This window comes from Oncorhynchus kisutch, unplaced genomic scaffold (assembly GCF_002021735.2).
Source record: "Oncorhynchus kisutch isolate 150728-3 unplaced genomic scaffold, Okis_V2 scaffold746, whole genome shotgun sequence".
NCBI classification, from domain to species: Eukaryota; Metazoa; Chordata; class Actinopteri; order Salmoniformes; family Salmonidae; genus Oncorhynchus; species Oncorhynchus kisutch.
The window spans coordinates 169,267-175,266 of NW_022262691.1; the positions used below are offsets into that span (position 1 = coordinate 169,267).

Below are 6,000 nucleotides of genomic sequence, written 5' to 3' on the forward strand. Positions count from 1 at the left end.
ATTTTAAAAAATGAAACGCAAGCAGAAATTAGAAAGCTAAATTTCATTTGTGTCTCTCAGTGCTATCCAGTACACATTGTTTTTACTGCTTCTATCAGTTCGTACTGTTTGCAGAAGGTAATCAGTGCCCCAGTGTCCTAAGACACTGGCCTCCTAAGCCATGGATTGTGAGTTCTAGTCTTTCCTGAAGTGGCTGAGAGCAGAGTGCCGCAGCGGAAGCGTGCTGGGCCCATAACCCAGAGGTCGATGGATCGAAACCATCCTCTGCTAAACAGTTTCTTTTTAGATTTTAAGTGCGAACAAAAAAAACAAAAAATTGTCGTTTCATGGCATGTCTCATTGCCATTATACATTTGTTTTTACCTCTTCCAACAGTTTGTATAGGTCATACTGTTTACACAGTACCCCAGTGGCCTAAGACACTGGCCTCCTAAGCCATGGATTGTGAGTTCTAGTCTTTTCTGAAGTGGCTGAGAGCAGAGTGGCGCAGCGGAAGCGTGCTGGGCCCATAACCCAGAGGTCGATGGATCGAAACCATCCTCTGCTAACCAGATTTTTTTTTAATGAAACGCAAGCAGAAATTAGAAAGCTAAATTGAATTTGCGTCTCTCAGTGCTATCCAGTACACATTATTTTTACTGCTTCTATCAGTTCGTACTGTTTGCAGAAGGTAAACAGTGCCCCAGTGGCCTAAGACACTGGCCTCCTAAGCCATGGATTGTGAGTTCTAGTCTTTTCTGAACTGGCTGAGAGCAGAGTGGCGCAGCGGAAGCGTGCTGGGCCCATAACCCAGAGGTCGATGGATCGAAACCATCCTCTGCTAACCAGATTATTTAAAAAATGAAACGCAAGCAGAAATTAGAAAGCTAAATTTCATTTGTGTCTCTCAGTGCTATCCAGTACACATTGTTTTTACTGCTTCTATCAGTTCGTACTGTTTGCAGAAGGTAATCAGTGCCCCAGTGTCCTAAGACACAGGCCTCCTAAGCCATGGATTGTGAGTTCTAGTCTTTCCTGAAGTGGCTGAGAGCAGAGTGCCGCAGCGGAAGCGTGCTGGGCCCATAACCCAGAGGTCGATGGATCGAAACCATCCTCTGCTAAACAGTTTCTTTTTAGATTTTAAGTGCGAACAAAAAAACAAAAAAAATTGTCGTTTCATGGCATGTCTCATTGCCATTATACATTTGTTTTTACCTCTTCCAACAGTTTGTATAGGTCATACTGTTTACACAGTACCCCAGTGGCCTAAGACACTGGCCTCCTAAGCCATGGATTGTGAGTTCTAGTCTTTTCTGAAGTGGCTGAGAGCAGAGTGGCGCAGCGGAAGCGTGCTGGGCCCATAACCCAGAGGTCGATGGATCGAAACCATCCTCTGCTAACCAGATTATTTTAAAAAATGAAACGCAAGCAGAAATTAGAAAGCTAAATTTCATTTGCGTCTCTCAGTGCTATCCAGTACACATTGTTTTTACTGCTTCTATCAGTTCGTACTGTTTGCAGAAGGTAAACAGTGCCCCAGTGGCCTAATGGATAAGGTACTGGCCTCCTAAGCCAGGGATTGTGGGTTCAAGTCCCATCTGGGGTGGATGGAAGCAGAGTGGGCAGCGGAAGCGTGCTGATCCCATAACCCAGTGGTCGATGGATAATAACCATCCTCTGCTAAAAAGTTTCTTTTTAGATTTTAAGTGCGAACAAAAAAAATGGCATGTCTCATTGCCATTATACATTTGTTTTTACCTCTTCCAACAGTTTGTATAGGTCATACTGTTTACACAGTACCCCAGTGGCTTAAGACACTGGCCTCCTAAGCCATGGATTGTGAGTTCTAGTCTTTTCTGAAGTGGCTGAGAGCCACTAACCAGATTTTTTTTTAATGAAACGCAAGCAGAAATTAGAAAGCTAAATTGAATTTGCGTCTCTCAGTGCTATCCAGTACACATTATTTTTACTGCTTCTATCAGTTCGTACTGTTTGCAGAAGGTAAACAGTGCCCCAGTGGCCTAAGACACTGGCCTCCTAAGCCATGGATTGTGAGTTCTAGTCTTTTCTGAACTGGCTGAGAGCAGAGTGGCGCAGCGGAAGCGTGCTGGGCCCATAACCCAGAGGTCGATGGATCGAAACCATCCTCTGCTAACCAGATTATTTTAAAAATGAAACGCAAGCAGAAATTAGAAAGCTAAATTTCATTTGTGTCTCTCAGTGCTATCCAGTACACATTGTTTTTACTGCTTCTATCAGTTCGTACTGTTTGCAGAAGGTAATCAGTGCCCCAGTGTCCTAAGACACAGGCCTCCTAAGCCATGGATTGTGAGTTCTAGTCTTTCCTGAAGTGGCTGAGAGCAGAGTGCCGCAGCGGAAGCGTGCTGGGCCCATAACCCAGAGGTCGATGGATCGAAACCATCCTCTGCTAAACAGTTTCTTTTTAGATTTTAAGTGCGAACAAAAAAACAAAAAAAATTGTCGTTTCATGGCATGTCTCATTGCCATTATACATTTGTTTTTACCTCTTCCAACAGTTTGTATAGGTCATACTGTTTACACAGTACCCCAGTGGCCTAAGACACTGGCCTCCTAAGCCATGGATTGTGAGTTCTAGTCTTTTCTGAAGTGGCTGAGAGCAGAGTGGCGCAGCGGAAGCGTGCTGGGCCCATAACCCAGAGGTCGATGGATCGAAACCATCCTCTGCTAACCAGATTATTTTAAAAAATGAAACGCAAGCAGAAATTAGAAAGCTAAATTTCATTTGCGTCTCTCAGTGCTATCCAGTACACATTGTTTTTACTGCTTCTATCAGTTCGTACTGTTTGCAGAAGGTAAACAGTGCCCCAGTGGCCTAATGGATAAGGTACTGGCCTCCTAAGCCAGGGATTGTGGGTTCAAGTCCCATCTGGGGTGGATGGAAGCAGAGTTGGCAGCGGAAGCGTGCTGATCCCATAACCCAGTGGTCGATGGATAATAATCATCCTCTGCTAAAAAGTTTCTTTTTAGATTTTAAGTGCGAACAAAAAAAATGGCATGTCTCATTGCCATTATACATTTGTTTTTACCTCTTCCAACAGTTTGTATAGGTCATACTGTTTACACAGTACCCCAGTGGCTTAAGACACTGGCCTCCTAAGCCATGGATTGTGAGTTCTAGTCTTTTCTGAAGTGGCTGAGAGCCACTAACCAGATTTTTTTTTAATGAAACGCAAGCAGAAATTAGAAAGCTAAATTGAATTTGCGTCTCTCACTGCTATCCAGTACACATTATTTTTACTGCTTCTATCAGTTCGTACTGTTTGCAGAAGGTAAACAGTGCCCCAGTGGCCTAAGACACTGGCCTCCTAAGCCATGGATTGTGAGTTCTAGTCTTTTCTGAACTGGCTGAGAGCAGAGTGGCGCAGCGGAAGCGTGCTGGGCCCATAACCCAGAGGTCGATGGATCGAAACCATCCTCTGCTAACCAGATTATTTAAAAAAATGAAACGCAAGCAGAAATTAGAAAGCTAAATTTCATTTGTGTCTCAGTGCTATCCAGTACACATTTTTTTACTGCTTCTATCAGTTCGTACTGTTTGCAGAAGGTAATCAGTGCCCCAGTGTCCTAAGACACAGGCCTCCTAAGCCATGGATTGTGAGTTCTAGTCTTTCCTGAAGTGGCTGAGAGCAGAGTGCCGCAGCGGAAGCGTGCTGGGCCCATAACCCAGAGGTCGATGGATCGAAACCATCCTCTGCTAAACAGTTTCTTTTTAGATTTTAAGTGCGAACAAAAAAAACAAAAAAAATTGTCGTTTCATGGCATGTCTCATTGCCATTATACATTTGTTTTTACCTCTTCCAACAGTTTGTATAGGTCTTACTGTTTACACAGTACCCCAGTGGCCTAAGACACTGGCCTCCTAAGCCATGGATTGTGAGTTCTAGTCTTTTCTGAAGTGGCTGAGAGCAGAGTGGCGCAGCGGAAGCGTGCTGGGCCCATAACCCAGAGGTCGATGGATCGAAACCATCCTCTGCTAACCAGATTATTTTAAAAAATGAAACGCAAGCAGAAATTAGAAAGCTAAATTTCATTTGCGTCTCTCAGTGCTATCCAGTACACATTGTTTTTACTGCTTCTATCAGTTCGTACTGTTTGCAGAAGGTAAACAGTGCCCCAGTGGCCTAATGGATAAGGTACTGGCCTCCTAAGCCAGGGATTGTGGGTTCAAGTCCCATCTGGGGTGGATGGAAGCAGAGTTGGGCAGCGGAAGCGTGCTGATCCCATAACCCAGTGGTCGATGGATAATAATCATCCTCTGCTAAAAGTTTCTTTTTAGATTTTAAGTGCGAACAAAAAAAATGGCATGTCTCATTGCCATTATACATTTGTTTTTACCTCTTCCAACAGTTTGTATAGGTCATACTGTTTACACAGTACCCAGTGGCTTAAGACACTGGCCTCCTAAGCCATGGATTGTGAGTTCTAGTCTTTTCTGAAGTGGCTGAGAGCCACTAACCAGATTTTTTTTTAATGAAACGCAAGCAGAAATTAGAAAGCTAAATTGAATTTGCGTCTCTCACTGCTATCCAGTACACATTATTTTTACTGCTTCTATCAGTTCGTACTGTTTGCAGAAGGTAAACAGTGCCCCAGTGGCCTAAGACACTGGCCTCCTAAGCCATGGATTGTGAGTTCTAGTCTTTTCTGAACTGGCTGAGAGCAGAGTGGCGCAGCGGAAGCGTGCTGGGCCCATAACCAGAGGTCGATGGATCGAAACCATCCTCTGCTAACCAGATTATTTAAAAAATGAACGCAAGCAGAAATTAGAAAGCTAAATTTCATTTGTGTCTCTCAGTGCTATCCAGTACACATTTTTTTACTGCTTCTATCAGTTCGTACTGTTTGCAGAAGGTAATCAGTGCCCCAGTGTCCTAAGACACAGGCCTCCTAAGCCATGGATTGTGAGTTCTAGTCTTTCCTGAAGTGGCTGAGAGCAGAGTGCCGCAGCGGAAGCGTGCTGGGCCCATAACCCAGAGGTCGATGGATCGAAACCATCCTCTGCTAAACAGTTTTCTTTTTAGATTTTAAGTGCGAACAAAAAAAACAAAAAAATTGTCGTTTCATGGCATGTCTCATTGCCATTATACATTTGTTTTTACCTCTTCCAACAGTTTGTATAGGTCTTACTGTTTACACAGTACCCCAGTGGCCTAAGACACTGGCCTCCTAAGCCATGGATTGTGAGTTCTAGTCTTTTCTGAAGTGGCTGAGAGCAGAGTGGCGCAGCGGAAGCGTGCTGGGCCCATACCCAGAGGTCGATGGATCGAAACCATCCTCTGCTAACCAGATTATTTAAAAAAATGAAACGCAAGCAGAAATTAGAAAGCTAAATTTCATTTGCGTCTCTCAGTGCTATCCAGTACACATTGTTTTTTACTGCTTCTATCAGTTCGTACTGTTTGCAGAAGGTAAACGTGCCCCAGTGGCCTAATGGATAAGGTACTGGCCTCCTAAGCCAGGGATTGTGGGTTCAAGTCCCATCTGGGGTGGGTGGAAGCAGAGTTGGGCAGCGAAGCGTGCTGATCCCATAACCCAGTGTTGATGGATAATAATCATCCTCTGCTAAAAGTTTCTTTTTAATTTAAGTGTGACCAAAAAAAATGGCATATGTCCATTGCCATTATACATTTGTTTTTACCTCTTTCAACAGTTGTATAGGTCATACTGTTTACACAGTACCCAGTGGCTTAAGACCCTGGCCTCCTAAGCCATGGATTGTGAGTTCTAGTCTTTTCTGAAGTGGCTGAGAGCCCTAACCAGATTTTTTTTTAATGAAACGCAAGCAGAAATTAGAAAGCTAAATGAATTTGCGTCTCTCACTGCTATCCAGTACACATTATTTTTACTGCTTCTATCAGTTCGTCTGTTTTGCAGAAGGTAAACAGTGCCCCAGTGGCCTAAGACACTGGCCTCCTAACCATGGATTGTGATTTCTAGTCTTTTCTGAACTGGCTGAGAGCAGAGTGGCGCAGCGGAAGC

The 6,000-nt window shown here is 43.9% G+C and overlaps 4 non-coding genes across 4 annotated transcripts; all 4 read left to right on the plus strand.

Moving 5' to 3' along the window:
- Positions 1 to 1,512: 1,512 nt before the first annotated feature.
- On the plus strand, positions 1,513 to 1,585 carry trnar-ccu (transfer RNA arginine (anticodon CCU)). Its single transcript has one exon. It is a non-coding gene; the product is annotated as a tRNA-Arg (tRNA).
- Positions 1,586 to 2,822: 1,237 nt separating this feature from the next.
- On the plus strand, positions 2,823 to 2,895 carry trnar-ccu (transfer RNA arginine (anticodon CCU)). Its single transcript has one exon. It is a non-coding gene; the product is annotated as a tRNA-Arg (tRNA).
- A 1,236-nt stretch (positions 2,896 to 4,131) lies between these two features.
- trnar-ccu (transfer RNA arginine (anticodon CCU)) lies at positions 4,132 to 4,204 on the plus strand. The gene has a single exon. It is a non-coding gene; the product is annotated as a tRNA-Arg (tRNA).
- A 1,233-nt stretch (positions 4,205 to 5,437) lies between these two features.
- On the plus strand, positions 5,438 to 5,510 carry trnar-ccu (transfer RNA arginine (anticodon CCU)). Its single transcript has one exon. It is a non-coding gene; the product is annotated as a tRNA-Arg (tRNA).
- The last annotated feature ends 490 nt before the right edge of the window (positions 5,511 to 6,000 follow it).